General features: G+C 37.0%; 1 non-coding gene across 1 annotated transcript; it reads right to left on the bottom strand.

Moving 5' to 3' along the window:
• Positions 1 to 3610: 3610 nt before the first annotated feature.
• On the bottom strand, positions 3611 to 3717 carry LOC141694015 (small nucleolar RNA R71). The gene has a single exon (XR_012563348.1). It is a non-coding gene; the product is annotated as a small nucleolar RNA R71 (small nucleolar RNA).
• Between the last annotated feature and the right edge of the window lie 13692 nt (positions 3718 to 17409).

Genomic DNA, 17409 nt, shown 5'->3' on the forward strand with positions numbered 1-17409 from the left:
ATCCTTATAAATCCATAAATCAACATAAAAATAATTAGGAAGATATGACAATTATCTATATTTTATTTTGGACATATAAAAATTAAAATACTCAATTAATAATATTTTTAAACATCCAAACACATTTAACACTTAACAATTAATTCACAGAATAGATACTGAACACATATATTAATTATTTATTAGCAAAAATAATTACACGATATATCCCGGATATTACAATTCACCTAAAGGAAAACTATCCAATTCTAAGCAGTTCAATATGATAAACTGAATAACTCAATAAAATAAGTTCATAATCAACAGTAATAAAACATTTAGATAAAAGCATGATGTGATTCATGAGTATCACGAGGGTATATCAAGGTATGTATAAGAAATGGCCTCCATCCTGTAAGGGAATCAGGTATTAGATGAATTAAGGATTTTCAAGGTTTAGTTCTGTAATGTTACACAAAATGGTTAGGGTATAAAAGTTTATGTATGTTCAAACAATTCGGTTCCAGTATTTGGTGTTTGGTAGTTATATATTTGGAGGGTAGTATCATATTTGTGTGGTTTAGTATCTGGAAATCAACAAGGGATGGTTTACACAGAATAAGGCTTACGGTTCAAAGATCAAATGATGTAGCTCAGGTTCAAGGCTGAAGGATTCAAAGTACTTATAATATAAAACAAAGCTATTTTGAATACTTTACAATATGTCATGAGAGAATTTAGAAATATTTGCATTATATTTCGAAAAAGGTTTAGAAGTGCTTGTCTTACAGGGCTTTGCAACTATTACTGATCAACTCAGAGCCGACTCTACCGCTCAGGCTTTAACGTCCAACCACTAGATCACATTAGATTCTACTTCGACACTTAGGTTTTTCTGTTGAAACTCTACTGAGCTCGTCGACTGACCACTAGGTTATCTTTAGTCCAACGTCCACTTTCAGTTTCTCGACTAGAACCTTCAGGGTCGAAATACTATATGTTAGACACCCAGTTATGCTTGACATATCCTCGCTAACAACCTACCCATACGATAGCATATTCCGACTCGTAATCATTCATATTATAATAACACAGACAATAATTAGGGTTCACATTCTCAAAATCGGTTCGGTGTTCGTTTTCAGAAAATACGTATACTCGTAATTTTACGAAATCAGGGTTACGGATTTTACAAAATTATCCCATCACATCATGCAATCAAGTTTCATATAAAACACATATGTATCTATATAACCACTCAACGTCCTGATAATCGTCGGATACGCTCCCGTATTTTTGTAGGTAAATTTCCTGAAAATCGGGCAGCGTCTCTTTTGTTTATCGGACTACCCGTCGAATACAATATCGACGTCAATCACAACAATCAATCAATCCAAACAATTAATCTAACAATCATTATTTATAATCCAAACCACTCTACAACAACCGCAATCAACTACGCAACCAAAATCTCGATACAATCTTTATATGCCCGGTAAATAGTTTTCGTTTTGAAAATAATTTTACGAACTAAATTGATATTTTAAAATTAGGACTCAGAATAAACATCATTGTCCACCGTCAGCTCACAGATGTTCATCGCAGACGGCGGAGAAATCCGCGGGTACCCGATTAATTCGGGTTGCCAACACAGATTTCACCGATAAAATCTCGAATAATTAAAATAATTATTCGAATAATCATTAAAACTTTATTCCAGTATTTTAAAAATAATTCGAATCAATCAGATTAATCAATTAATACAACACGGCAGTAACAAGAGCAACAAAAAACAACATCACGCGCACAGAATAATACACCATGCGCCACCACCTCGCCGGAAAGCAGCGAGGGGCGGCGGCTAACAAGGGAAAATGACAGGGCGACAACAGTATACAGCAAATGCCATACACAGCAGCCTACACACACAGAACACACGCACCCCATCGCCGACCACCTCGCCGGAAAAGAAACCGGCGATAGCCGGCAAAAGAGAGAAAACAAAACGGTGACACAAAAATTACCGAGAACGGAAATCGCAGCAGCACAACAGGGACACAGCCAGGAGCAATTAAAAGGAAATTTAGGAAGGAGGGAGAGAGAGAGATTGAGCTCTCGAGAGTTCAATTCCACCGGAAAAATCGAGAAGAAAAGGGGTTACAGGAGAGGGTGTTGTGTTCATCATTTTATATTTTTAAATACACAGCAGTAACACAACGAGTAATAGTACTCTGCCACGTTTCTATTGAATGGCTGAAATCCTGACACGTTCCCCATTTCTATTGTAAATTCCAAATTTTGTTCTTATTTTGCAAAATAACGAACAAATTTTCGAGTAAAAATTAACCCTAAAATTATCAATTTAGTTTTTAAATATTACAAATAATTCAAAGTTATTAAAAATAAATTTTTCATAATTTTTGTATTATTTTTAAAACATAACTCGTACACGCGATTCACAATTAACGAACCTAGCTGCACTTAAAACAATTTCAGAAAATCATGAAAATAGTATTAAAAGTTATAAATATCCCGAAGTTAATAAAAACATAAATTTCCAAATTTTTAAACCAATTCTGAAATGCAATTTATACGCGCTTTTATCAATTAAACGTATCAACGCGCGCGTGAAATTAATCTCAAAAATTACCAAAATAATTTTAAAATTCTCAGAATATTCCAAACTTGAATAAATATGAGTTTCATAATTTTTGAAGAATTCTAGAATTAATTATGGATTTTACAAATAAAAGCAATCAGAAAATCATTTAAAGATAAATAATTAATAAAATATTGATTCCTCAATTTTATAAAATCCTAAAAATAATTATTGTAATTATAAAATCATAAAAATAATTATAGAGACATTCCAAATATTTATGCAAATAAATTTGCACTAAATCCACTTTTGAAAGTGAAAATAATTTAATACAACTCCATAATTAATCACGCGGACAACCCGGTACACCGTAAATCACACATAGCTACTAACCAAACAACACATAGCGGTCAAAAACGATGCCCATATTTATTTATTTAATAATTTCCATAGTTACATATTCAAATAATTCAAAAATACACGAGTCGTTATATACTTGATTCCTTGTCGTGTTTTAGGTACTTGTATACGCGTTCTCGGTCTCGTAAGAGGACACTGGATCAAGATGAGGAAGAAGTTGTAGTCGAGGAGAAAGTTGAGGAAGAGATCTTAGTTAAGAAATAAGAAGAGGCTCTTATTATAATGGGAGAACTAGAAGCGAATGCAAAGGCTTTGATGGACTATTCTTAACCGAAGATCGATGATATTCAGTCTAGCATTGTTCGACCAGCCATCTCGGCTAATACCTTTGAGATCAAGTCGAGCACGATTCAGATGATACAGAACTCAGTTCAGTTTGGAGGTTCTTCGACAAAAGGCCCCAACATGCACATCAGAGATTTCATCGAGATCTGTGATACTTTTAAGTTCAATGGAGTTTCTGAAGATGCTATTAAATTGAGGCTTTTCCCATTCTCTCTACGGGATAAAGATAAGTGTTGGTTACATTCTCTACCACCAGGGTCTATCACCAAATGGGAGGATCTTTCTTAGAAGTTCTTAACCAAATTCTTTCCTATGGCGACGACTGCTGCAATCAGAAACGCACTTACTCAATTTGCTCAACAATCTGGAGAATCTTTATGCGAGGCTTGGGATAGATATAAGGAGATGCTTAGGAAGTATCCTCATCATGGGATGCCTGACTCGATGATTATTAATTGTTTCTATAATGGTTTGGGTGCTACTTCAAGACCCATGCTCGATGTAGCATCTGGAAGAGCCTTGTGGGCTAAAAGCTAAGATGAAGCTTATGAATTAATTGAACTGATGGATGCTAATGAATACCAGAATCCTACTCAGCGACTATCTCAGGGAAAGGTAGCAGGAATTCTGGAGTTGGATGCATCTACTGCTATAGCTGCTCAACTTAAGGCTTTGATGATGAAGATGGATTCTCTGTCTAATTATGAAGTTAATTAGATCACTAGTGTCTGTGAGCTTTGTGCTGGTGCCCATGAGACTGATCAATGTGCCATTTCTAGTGAATCATCTCAGTTCGTGATCAACTTCCAGAGGTCACAACAACCTGTACCAGCCACCTATCATCCTAACAACCGCAATCATCCTAACTTTAGCTGGAGCAACACTCAGAATGCGGTTCAGCAGCCTTATCAGCAGTACCTAGCAAAGCAGTACAACCCCCTAGTTTTCAGCAATCGTAAGATGCACTAAGGCAACAACTCCAGCTGCAACAGTCTAATGAAAAATCTGAATTGGAAGAGTTAAGGCTCATGTGCAAGAGCCAAGTGGTTTCTATCAAGACCTTGGAAAAACAAATCGGAAAAATTGCCAATGCCTTGTTAAATCGTCAACCTGGTACACTCACTAGTGACACTAAAGTTCCAGGAAAGAGGGAAGCTAAGGAACAGGTAAAGGTAATTACATCAAGGTCTGGGAAGGTTGCAAATCTCGAACACTCTCAAGTTTCGGATGAAGAAGCTATAGCTGAGGAAGAAGTGCAGAAGGAAGCTGAAGTAGAGCCAAAGAAGACTACTATTGAACACACTCCTTCTGAGGGTAATAAAGGGGTGAAACAGATCTATCCTCCACCCCCCTTTCTAAGAGGCTACAGAAGAAAAAGCTAGATAGCAGTTTAAGAAGTTTCTGGAGGTGTTCAACTAGCATCAATCTGATGCCCTTGTCAATCTTCAAGAAGTTGGACTTACCTGATTCAAAGCCTACTTACATGACCTTGCAGCTGGTCGATCGTTCTATTACTTATCCACGAGGAATTGTTGAGGATGTACTGGTCAAGGTGGATAAACTCATCTTTCCGACTAATTTTGTAATTCTTGATTTCGAGGAGGATAAGAAGATTCCCATAATCTTGGGAAGACCTTTATTGGCTACTGGCCGAACCTTGATAGATGTGCAGAAGGGTGAGCTCACCATGCGAGTGTTGGATCAGGATATAACTTTTAATGTGTTCAATGCCATTAAATTCCCTATAGAAAATGAGGAGTGCTAAAAGGTGGAGTTGGTCGATTCTGTAGTTACTTCAGAACTTGATCAATTGCTAAGGTCTGACGCCTTAGAAAAGGCCTTGTTGGGGAATTCTGATAGTGAAGATGATGAAGGTGATGAGCAATAGCAATATCCGAATGCTTCTCCCTGGAAAAGGAAGATGGAAATGCCTTTTGAATCTCTTGGAATGGAGGAGATGAACAAATCTCCCAAGCGCCTCAAGCCATTTATTGAGGAAGCTCCTGCACTTGAGCTTAAACCAATACCTGAAGACTTAAGGTAAGCTTTTTTGGGTGAGGAATCTACTTTTCCTGTTATTATTGCGTCTGACCTTTCAGGTAGTGATGAGGAAAAACTCTTGAGAATTCTGAGAGAATTCAAATCGGCAATTGGATGAACGATAGCAGATATCAAGGGAATCAACCCTTCTTATTGTATGCATAAAATTCTGCTAGAGGAAGGTAGCAAGCCTATTGTTGAGCAACAAAGAAGGATAAATCCTATCATGAAAGAAGTTGCGGAGAAGGAAATTCTTAAGTGGTTGGATGCCGGGATCATCTATCCCATTTTCGACAGTTTTTCGGTGAGTCCAGTCCAGTGTGTACCAAAGAAAGGGGGTATCACCGTTGTTGCTAATGAGAAGAATGAGCTCATTCCTATTCGAACAGTCACGGGGTGGAGAGTTTGCATGGACTACAGGAAGCTGAACAAGGCCACGAGAAAGGATTAATTTCCTCTGCCTTTTATTGATCAGATGCTTGACAGATTGGCTGGGCATGAGTACTACTATTTTCTGGATGGCTATTCGGGCTATAATCAGATTTACATTCCCCCGGAAGATCGGGAAAATACTACTTTCACTTGTCTATTTGGAACTTTCTCCATTAGGAGAGTTTCCTTTGGTTTATGTGGGGCACTGGCCACATTTCAGAGATGTATGATGGTTATTTTTTCTGACATGATTGGTCAGAATGTGGAGGTGTTTATGGATGACTTTTTTGTATTTGGCGATTCATTTGATGAGTGCTTACAGAATTTTGGCGACATTCTTAAAAGGTGTGTTGAGACCAACTTGGTTCTCAACTGGGAGAAATGTCACTTTATGGTGTGACAGGGCATTATTCTTGGTCACAAGGTCTCTAGTAAGGGTATTGAGGTGGACAAAGTCAAAGTGGGGGTCATCGAAAATCTTCCTCGACCAATTTCTGTTAAGGGAGTTCGCAGCTTTCTTGGTCATGCGGACTTCTATAGGCGTTTCATCAAGGACTTCTCAAATATTTCTAAACCTTTTTGCAATCTTCTTGAAAAGGATGTCCCGTTCAAGTTTGATGACGAGTGCCTAGCTGCTTTTGAGTTCTTGAAGAAGAGTTTAATCACGGCACCTGTCATAACTCCACCTAATTGGAACAAACCTTTTGAGATGATGTGCGATGCAAGTGACTATGCAGTTGGAGCAGTTCTTGGTTAGAGAAAGAACAACATATTTCATGTGGTCTACTATACTGGTAAGACCCTAAATGGTGCTCAACTGAATTACACTACTTCTGAGAAAGAACTTCTGGCTATTGTCTACGGTTTTGAGAAGTTTCGATCTTATCTGCTTGGGACGAAGGTGACAGTTTTCACTGATCACGCTGCAATTCGATATCTCATCTCGAAGAAAGACTCGAAGCCTAGATTGATCAGATGGGTTCTTTTGCTTCAGGAGTTTGAATTGGAGATCAAGGACATAAAAGGTATTGAGAATCAAGTCGCTGATCATTTCTCTCATTTGGAAGATCCAAGAGCAACTTCACTGGATAAGATATTGATAAATGAGTCTTTTCCCGATGAGCAGATGTTTGGAGTGCAAGAGGAAGAACCGTGGTTTGCAAACATTGTGAACTACCTTGTGAGTAATATCATGCCTCCCGACTTGTCGTATGCTCAAAGGAAGAAGTTTCTTCATGAGGTGAAGTGGTACATGTGGGATGAACCGTATTTGTTTAGGCAAGGAGCTGACCAAATCATCAGGAGATGTATTTCGTACAATGAAACGGGGGGGATCTTGTGAGACTGTCATTCAACTGTTTATGGAGGCCACTACGGTGGAGAGAAGACAGTAGCTCGAGTCCTTCAAGCGGGATTCTTCTGGCCTACATTATTTAAGGATACACATCAATTTGTTTTGAAGTGTGATCGATGCCAGCGTGTGGGTAATATGTCTAAAAGGGATGAGATGCCTCTTAATGTGCTTCTCGAGGTTGAAGTCTTCGGTGTGTGGGGAATCGACTTCATGGGGATGTTTGTTTCATCTTGCAATAATCACTATATCTTATTGGCGGTCGATTATGTGTCGAAATGAGTTGAAGTCAAGGCTTTGCCAACAAATGATGCGAAGGTAGTGCTTAATTTTCTTCATAAGCAGATATTCACAAGATTTGGGACTCCAAGAGTCATAATCAGTGATGAGGGATCGTATTTTTACAATAGCAAATTCAAAGCCATGATACAAAGATATAATGTGATTCATCGCATTGCTACAGCCTACCATCCTAAGAATAATGATCAAACAGAGGTGTCTAATAGGGAGATCAAGCGTATTCTAGAGAAAGTTATGTGTCCATCAAGGAAAGATTGGTCTTTGAAGCTTGATGAAGTTGTTTGGGCGTATAGGACAACATACAAGACTCTGTTGGGAATATCGCCGTTTTAGTTGGTTTATGGTAAGTGGTGTCATTTGTCTGTGGAGCTCGAGCATAAAGCATATTGGGCTTTGTAGAAGTTGAACCTTGATTTGGATGCAGCTGGTAAGAAGAGAATGCTTTAGTTGAATGAACTCGACGAATTTCGGCTTCAAGCGTATGAAAATAACAAAATGTATAAGGAGAAAGTCAAGAGGTGGCACAATAGGGGTTTAGTGCTCAAGTCATTTATGTCGGGACAACAAGTTCTATTGATTAACTCCCGTCTCCGTCTTTTTTCTGGAAAATTGAAGTCGAGATGGTCCGGGCCTTTAATAATCAAAATTGTGTTTCCACATGGACCTGTGGATATTTTTGAGAATGATCTAGGCCAAGCATTTAAAGTAAATGATCAGAGGTTGAAGCACTACTATGGGGATACGGCAAACCGTGAGGTGGTTAGTGCCGTTTTATTGACTACTTGATCTCGAGATTCTACGTCAAGTAACGACATAAACCAAGCGCTTCTTGGGAGGAAACCCAAGTATGTTATACATTAGTAGATAGAAGAAGCAGAAAGAAAAGAGAAAAACACAAAAAAATTAGAAAAACAAAAAAAATTCAGTGCCAACTAGAGTAGCATGGCGCGCCCGCGCTGAAATTCCAGAAACTGGGCGCACCTGCGCTGATCTAGCACGCGCCCGCGCTGAAATGGCAGAAACTGAGCGCGCCTGCGCTGATCAAGCGCGCGGCCGCGCTAGGTCTTGAGTTCGAAAAAAAATAAAAACAGAAGAATAAAGAGAAAATTCGGGGATTTTAATACAAAATCAATTCCCACCCGAAGTTTACTCTTTCACATCCCAAATTTCCCTCTCCAAATCAAACCCATTATTCCCATTATTCCCATTATTCCCATAATCAATTCCCACTCCTTTTCCATAACTAATTCTCTCCCAATCTCCTATATATACACATACTTATACACAGACTTCTCCATCACTTCTCAAAACTCTCAAACACACAATCTCTTACAAAATTCTATTTTCTCAATCTCTTTCAATCTCAATGGCACCAAAAAGATTGCGAACTCAAGTAAGCAGCAGCACCACCGATTCTTCGAGTGTAAGTGGTGTGAGGGCTAGGTTTTCAACTCCCGAGGCTAAGGAAGAGTATGTGAGACTGCTTTCGAAGCCTATAGCCAAGGAGCGTGGTTTTCTGCCATCGGGGAAGGATGGTAAGTTGTTGGAGATGATCTTGGAGATGAGCTGGGTTGTTTTCTGCGAGACACTCGCTGTTGTGCCCATGAATGTGGTGCATGAGTTTTATGCTAATGCTAAGGCGGAGAAGAAAGATTTCACAGTGGTGAGGGGGATGACGGTGGATTATAGTGTGGAGGCGATTCGTAGGGTGATTGATCAGCCCGAGAAGAAGGAGGAGCGGGAGAACTGGAACGAGAAAACTCCGGAGGAGTTTGACTTAGATTTGATTGTTGCTACCATGTGCGTGCTTGAGACGCATTGGAAGTTCAATAAGGTCACGCGTATACCACGTTCCCTGCCTCATGCATGAACAGGTTTGCACGTGCATGGAATTCTTTTATTTGTGCTAATATCATGCCATCTTCTCATGTGCATGAGATTACTGTGGAGCGTGCACGGTTGTTATGGGGTATTCTGTAGGGGGATTATATGGATCTTGGGATGGTGATCCATCAGGGTATTCTGAGGTTCTTGTGAGGGAGTACTACGGGTTCGATACCCTATGCGTCCATTGTGACGAAGTTGTGCGTGGCGGTTGGAGTTCGTTGGCCCGCACATAAGCAGCTACAGCTCCCTAGTGCTTCAATTGATAGTTCGACACTGTTGAACATGACCGAGTGGTATGGTGGGAAGCCCGATCCTAAGGGGCTTGGTTATTCTTATGACCATCTGCGAGGTGGAAGGCCAGCGGATCAGACTTATGCTGGTGGGACTTCGCACGCTTGTCGAGCAGCTTGAAGAGCTCAGTTGGGAGAGGAGGCTGGTCCTTCGGGATCGGAGCAGCAACAGCAGGAGGAAGCACAGGGCAGTGGTGGTTTGAGTTCGACGCAATATAGGCGTCTAGCTAGGAGGATGGATGTGATACATTACATCCATAGCAATTTTGCACATGACCTCATCCAGGCGTTGGGGACCGCTTTCAGAGCCACAAGAGTTGACATCCAGTGGCCAGTATTCGGTGAGGACTCGGTGTATCCACCTCCAGACACTCCTGACATTCCACCCCTTGAGGGTGATGATCCTGGTTCTGATTAGGTATGCTTGATTCCTTGCTATTAGCTTCACTAAGGACAGTGGATATTTTAAGTTTGGGGGTAGTAGTTAAGGAGTATGTGTGAGTCGCATGGAGTTTGCATATTCATGCTAGTTTAGTTCATATAGTTGCATGTTTGCCATATAGTAGTTTTTTATTTTTTTAGTTTTTATGATAGTTTGTTCATAGAGTTTCATGCATTTGCATAATAACATGATCTCGTAAATGATTTTGATGATTGATTTGTGATATTGATGCTAGTATAGTGATGTCGTATTTAGTGATGTTAAGTCTTATCGAGTTGATTTACATGCTAGAGATAATTGTATTTCACTAAGTGTTCTAGGTTGTTTGAGGGCTAGATCATGGTCATGGTTTATTTGTTTGTCGAGGTTTAATCGTTTGTTTATATTTAGAATTTAGGATATTCTCTTAATGATAAAATAACATGGATATTTAAAAGTTGGAGAAAATTGGATTTCATTGCTAGTTGTTGTGGCTAGGTGTTAAATGGCTAGTAGCCAGCTCATTTTATATGAGTAGTCTAGGGTTGAGCGAGATGGAGCGAAACACACTCGTTCAGAAATTCTTTTTTTTTAAAAAAAATAAAAAAACAAGGGAAAAAATGTGTTAATGCATAATTGATCACGAGTGGAGTGGGCTCTTTAATACTCGAGTTATTAAGTTCTTAGGGGACTTTGTGCCTAGTGACCTAAGGTTTTTTATAGTCTGGGATCCACTAACCTAACACTCGCTATATGGGTATTATTGTATAAGTCTTTTGTGGAACTCACTCATTGCACGATCAAATAAGCATATTTATGTTGTTTTTATGTTATGAATAAAAGCGTGAATCCATGTAACCTCCGATATAAAATTTGAAGTATTATAAGTTATTTTGAGTCTAGCTTTTATTCTATTTATAACCTTACGATTGCTTTGTTGAGTAGTGTGTCATGATTATTGATCTAGTTACGATAGTATATCTATAAGCATTTGCACACACGCACGTTTCTGGCTTATAAGTTGATTTGTGGGGTTTGATTGATCTTTGTGCGAATAACTGTATTTGCTGAGATGTTTCTTGTTGATTGGGTTAGTTATTCTATGGGGATCATTGCACTCATATAGTTTGTATTCATACATTTTTTTTGAGTCTGTTTATGCTTGAGGACAAGCATTGATTCAAGTTTGGGGGTATGTTGAGTGGCATTTATGATACTTTATAACGCTCCGTAAAACTTTGAATTAGTGTGTAGTACTCAAGTTGTTAGTGTTTTTAACGTGTTTTTGTAGTGTTTTTGCATTCCAGCCATTTATCAGGTAACCAGGTAAATTAGCATGGTTTTAGTGCTAATTTGGTGTTAGGACGGTGTCCAGAATAAAAGCTCATGAAAGACCAAATCAAATCAGTAAGAAAGGAAGAAGTCTGGAAATTTTTCCATAAGCACAGCGCGCCCGCGCTGAAGAAGCGCGCGGCCACGCCGGGAAGGCAGAATGTCAGCGCGGCCGCGCCAGGTTGAGAAAAGAAAATTCTGTTTCCATTCTGATTTTGATCCATAAGACTTCTACTTTGCATGGGCTGCTATATAAACATAATTTAAGGTCATTTTTTCATAAGACGTACCAGAGCTATGAATAAGGCGTGAAAAGACTGTAGAGCACAATTCAACCAAGGCGAAGAAGATCTAGTTTATTCTTTTGATTCTTTGTTTTAAGTTGTAACTTTGGATGCTAATTTTCTTATTCGTGAACCTTTACTCTTGTTTCGTACTTGGTTTTATTAAGTATAAAGACTACGTTTATTATACCATGCTTTCATCGGAACCCACGTTGATGATGAGACCAATTATGGGCTAATCGTTATCGTGGGGTTCTAACGGATTTATTTATGGATTTCTTTAGTTAATTTATTTCAATGCCTTAGTGTGTGGTGATTGTATGATAACCTAGTTTTAGTTGTGCTTATTCGTCTTATGAGCATCGCGAACTTATAAGATAGTGTGTTAATCTTTAATGAAGCGAAAGTGAATTTAAGGGTTTATAACTTGCCATGCTAGCATAGGTTCATGTATGTGATATACATGATTCGTAGGTAATTTTAACCATCTTACTTGCCCTATGTAATCACGAGAGATAACTTGTGCATTAAACTATTATGTTGTCAAATTCTATAGATATATAGGGTCTCAATATAATTGGTTTCTATTCACCTTCTATCTCTTTTGTGGATGTCTAGTTATATGATATTCGTACAACGAAAGTTGGCGTTTATCAGTTTCGTGTAATCTGATTAGTGTCATCATCATTACATGCTAAGGTTAAGAATGAAAAGGCTATTGAATGAAGTATTTAATGAAGTTAGAATCCCATGTTTGTGTCATATATTATTCAACTCTCTTTAATATCTTAGTTTATGTTCTTTAGTATAAGCTCTTAGTTAATTTAGTATAATCACCTCAATTTGTTATTCGTCTTAGCATTGGATAATAACCATACTAGAGTTTCATTAATACATTTAATGAAATTAACCTAAACCTATCTCTGTGGGAACGAATTAGAATTTATTCTATATTACTTGCGATCGTGTATACTTGCGTGAATATTAGCGCGTGTTTTAGCCCTAACATCTACCACCTTCTCCTTCTTTTTATCCAGCTCCAGCCTGAGATCCTTGTTGGTCAATTTCTTCCCCACAGAATCAAAGACACTTACATTGTATCTAGCTGAAGGTTCAACCTCATCTTTAAACTTCTTCTCAGGATCCCAATATTCATTCTTCTGGTTAGTTTCAACATTAAAGAAGGTAGATTTCTTCTCAGCACCATCTTCTTTCTTTTCACCTTCGAAGTTCAGTTAAATGGGAGTAACATTTTTCTTCCCCATAGGTTTCAGCTTCATCATCCGCTTGCTTAACCTCGTGGACTTCTTCTCCGAGGAATCAATCCTATTGTTCATCTGTTGTAGGTGATTCAGGATATCCTTGTTGGTAACCACATCACCGGGATTGCCAATATTGCCGTTTTGACCCCTTATCGGTGTTCATTCCTCGTCAAAATTTTCTGACATCTTTCTCTTTCAAAAAAGATATTGGAGTACCTCTTCTTCTAGCGCCAGAAATGTTATGAGAGAAATTTGATTATAACACTCCAGGTTAATCGTACTTGATTGACTAAATCACTCTTGATTTTCGGATGAAATATAAGTGTGGTAACTGCTGAACAAAGGTTCAACAACAGAGACAAAGTTGTAATTGCGTATAAAATAAGAACTGGAGCAGCAAAGAACCAAGTGTAATGGCTGAGAAATACCTTCTCAAATCCTACCAAATGGACCTAGAACATAATCACAATGGTTATACGTGTCAATATGTGTAGAAAGTGAATATTCGAACTCCTTTGCCAATTGTCTACATACATTATATATAGGGATCAAGTTCAATGTAGTTCTTTAGGGTTGGACTCCATTCCTTGGCCATTAATCGACATTTTTTATAAGCTAAAACCAGTTTCCACAATTACCAAATATTTCCAAGTGAGGTTTAGTGTCCAGGTGCGGCTGGACACTTAGAAACATATTTTAATCCAAATTCGAGACATGATTTTCATGAATTTATGTATTTATCCTTTAAATATTAATGTTTATCACGTTTTATGGTGATAGAATCCAATTAACAGTCTATTTCATGTAGATAAGTGTTGTTTTTTTTATTACAGGAGGTACAGTCCTAGTTTAACACTACCTCTGCCAAACGAGGTTCACTGTTCCAGCCAGTTAAGGTATATTGATGCTCCCGCATCAGCACCTCACTATCTATTCCGTCCATTCAGGTACTTCCAGCACCTCACCAGTCCATAAGGACTTATCCCTGATACATTCTAGTACCTTCCATTACCAACTAAACCTCCTGGTTAGCTACTGTTAGACTATGAACCCTGAACCTCGGTACAGGTACCCAAAAATAGAAACATGTGAGCCAAATTCATACCGAAATACATCTTAGTCCATGCCAATTAATCCCAATCTCTTTATGGACTTTAAATGGCCCGTGTAAGATTTTGGACACAACAGTCACCATTGATATATCTTATTTTGTCTTTTCTTGAGATATAAAAATTCAACAATCCGTCGATTAATTTTACACCGATTTGTTAATGACATTGATTATGATTTTTGGCCAAAAGTTGGCTCATATTTGTGATTCAATCAAGAAGATCAGAGACCTCTACTTTAGAGGAAGCCTCAGATTTTAATGATTTTTCAGGCTCCGTCCCTTTTTTGGCACACTTGAAAGAAGAATTCATTTTTATGGGATAGCCGTTCAAAAATTGACAAATGGGGCACAGAACGCCACTTTTTCTGGAGTTTTGCCACATATACCCAGAAGAAGTGGCGTTCTGGGGTAAATAATTTTTTTTCAGTTTTTCTTCTCTCCTCCCCTCTGTTTGTCTTGTGTTTGTGCAGATTTGGATGCTTAAAAATCATGTGAGGGCTTGTTTTGTAAAGCTCATATTTTAATTACCAAAAAATTATTTTGGTTTAATTTTTTTTGTTGGTTAGTGATGTAAACCTATTTTTAGTATTTTTTTTAATTTTAAATTTGTATATATATGACTTTTGTAACTCGAGAAAGGGTGTCATGAGAATCGATTGCGTATTTTTTTGACGAAGACACATTTTCATGGATTTTTCAAATGTAGTTGTAAATTTTATTTTTGTAAAAAATTGTATATATGTAGTAGCACTTTTATAGTATTTTGCTTACTACTTATTTTAATAAATAAATAAATTTAAAATTTATGAGTTTTGACCGTAGTAGAATGGTACTAGAAATGTGTAAAATAGTACATAATAATTAGAAAAAGTAAACACTAGAATGGTACTAAAAATTTTCAGATTATGTATCATTTAAATTGTATACCAAGCTCTGCCCATGTTTTTGGCAGCCATTATCAAGACAAATCCTGGAACCATTACTTAGATCGATGCTGCCTCATGCTGAGGAACGGGGCACGTCCGTATGCCCATGTTTCAACGACAACATAAGAAGGGCTCGATTCCTTCCAGTAACATCGATGATTGAGTACCTTTTTTATAAGGCGGTCACAATTGTTGACACACATCGAAATATAGGGTATGACAGTTTGCAACAGGGGCAACAGTTATGTGCACGTTCAGCCGCTATCTTAGCAAAAATTCAAAGGAAGGAGCCCGCAAGGGTTGGCTCAGTTGGTTAAAGAGGGGATAACTATCCTCTTGATCACATGTGCGAATCCCACCGGAGAAGAATTTATGATTATGCCTCCTGAGTCAGAGTATGTCGCTTAAATGCGGTTTACCTTGGTTCACGTGGTTTGCAGGCTATTGCGTGAGCCCGTAAGGTTTACCTAGTGTGCATCTGAAGGGTAGTGGTTGCGGGTTATCTATGATAAAAAAAATCAAAGGAAGGCAACAGGACATACGGTTATTACTTTTCACCGTCTGCACAGGATATTGAAAATAGTTATACATCAGTTACTTTTTCTAATTTTTATGTACTATTTTACACATTTTTAGTACCATTCTACTACCGTCAAAATTCATAAATTTTCAATTTTATTTATTTATTAAAATAAATAGTAAGCAAAGTACTACAAAAGTGCTACTACATGGATACAATTTTTTACAAAAATAAAATTTACGACTATATTTGTAAAATCCGAGAAAATGTGTCTACGTCAAAAAAATACGCAATCGACTCTCATGACACTCTTTCTCGAGTTACAAAAGTCATATATATACAAATTTAAAATTAATAAAAATATATACCAAAAATAGGTTTACATCACTAACCAACAAAAAAATAATAAACCAAAATAATTTTTTGTAATTAAATATGAGCTTTACAAAACAAGCCCTCACATAATTTTTAACCATCCAAATCTGCACAAACAGAAGACAAAGAAAGGAGAGGGGAGAAGAAAAACTGAAAAAAAAAATATTATTTACCCCAGAACGTCCAGAACGTCACTTATTCTGGGTATCTGTAGCAGAACATTTTGTACTATATTTGTCAATTTTCGAACAAATATGCCATAATAAATTTTTCTTTCAAGTGTATTAAAAAAAGGACGGCGATTTTCGCGCTTGGTCATCCTTTTTTTAAGGTTGCATAATTTTACGTGGAGCAATATAAAACCTGTTACAGCAGAATAGAAAAATGGTCAAGTCCAAGCTAGTTGCTTTGATACCATGTATAAGAGTATAAGATAATCTTTCTTTTTTTTTTGAACTAATAATATAATATTTCTGATATATTTTTTACAGTGATATAAGAATGAATTCTGATCCAGGATATTAGGAATCCTAACAACTGTGACACAACCCGATTTTATTTCTGAGATTGATATATGCATCTCATCAATTATTATTTTATTATTTATTTAACATTTCACAATTTAATCTCATATAATCAGTGTTACAGATTTCGGAAATCGGAACTATTCGGTTGGGGTACCGATTTACGATTTATCAGACGATTTTTAAAAAATCGGATGATTAATCGGCGATTTATCGGGAATCGGTCAAATCGGACAAATATTTTTTACCGATTTTTGAATGATTTATCGACGATTTTTGAAATATCGGTCGATTTCTGTAACAAACATATGATATAAGTGAATAATATCCCTTTTAAGGATAAAATCTAAATACATGTCTTTTTGCAATTAAAAATGATCATAAATGCCAATTACTGCAGGCCTTGCCCAGCGTCCACCAACTTGTAGTGTAAAGTCAAAAACAAGAAGGTGATAATTACAATGTGCATGTATAGAAGACAAACATAAGAACCATAGCAATATAGCTCAAAGACAAATAAAAGCCAACAAAAAGTATTAAAACCCGTATATAAATTATACTCCATGTGTCATTAAATTATATATATATTATTTTTTAACACGCTTTTTAATATTCCTTTAAAGTAAACTCGATAATATTTTTTTTATATTTTTTTTCTGAATAAAAGTTTAATGTTTAAATTTTTATTCAAAAAAAATTATAAAAATATATTATGAAACTAAATTTTATATAAGTCTCGAAATACATATAAATAGTAAACGTATACTATCTGGCGGAACGTAAGGAATATACTTTATTGAATATAAGATACATAGACTTTAGTATTTTAATCTATGTTATAGAAATCGGTCTATTTTTCAAAAATCGCCGATAAATTGCTCAAAAATCGCTCAAAAATATTGATCCGATTCGACCGATTTCCGATAAATTGCCGATACATCATCCGATTTTTAAAAATTATAGGATAAATCATAAATCAGTACTTCAACTCAATATTTCCGATTTCCAAAATCTGGAACACTGTTTTTACTAAGCAATAATGCAATATAAACTTTAGTCTTTAAGCAATTG

Source organism: Apium graveolens, chromosome 10 (genome assembly GCF_009905375.1).
Source record: "Apium graveolens cultivar Ventura chromosome 10, ASM990537v1, whole genome shotgun sequence".
Lineage (NCBI taxonomy): Eukaryota > Viridiplantae > Streptophyta > Magnoliopsida > Apiales > Apiaceae > Apium > Apium graveolens.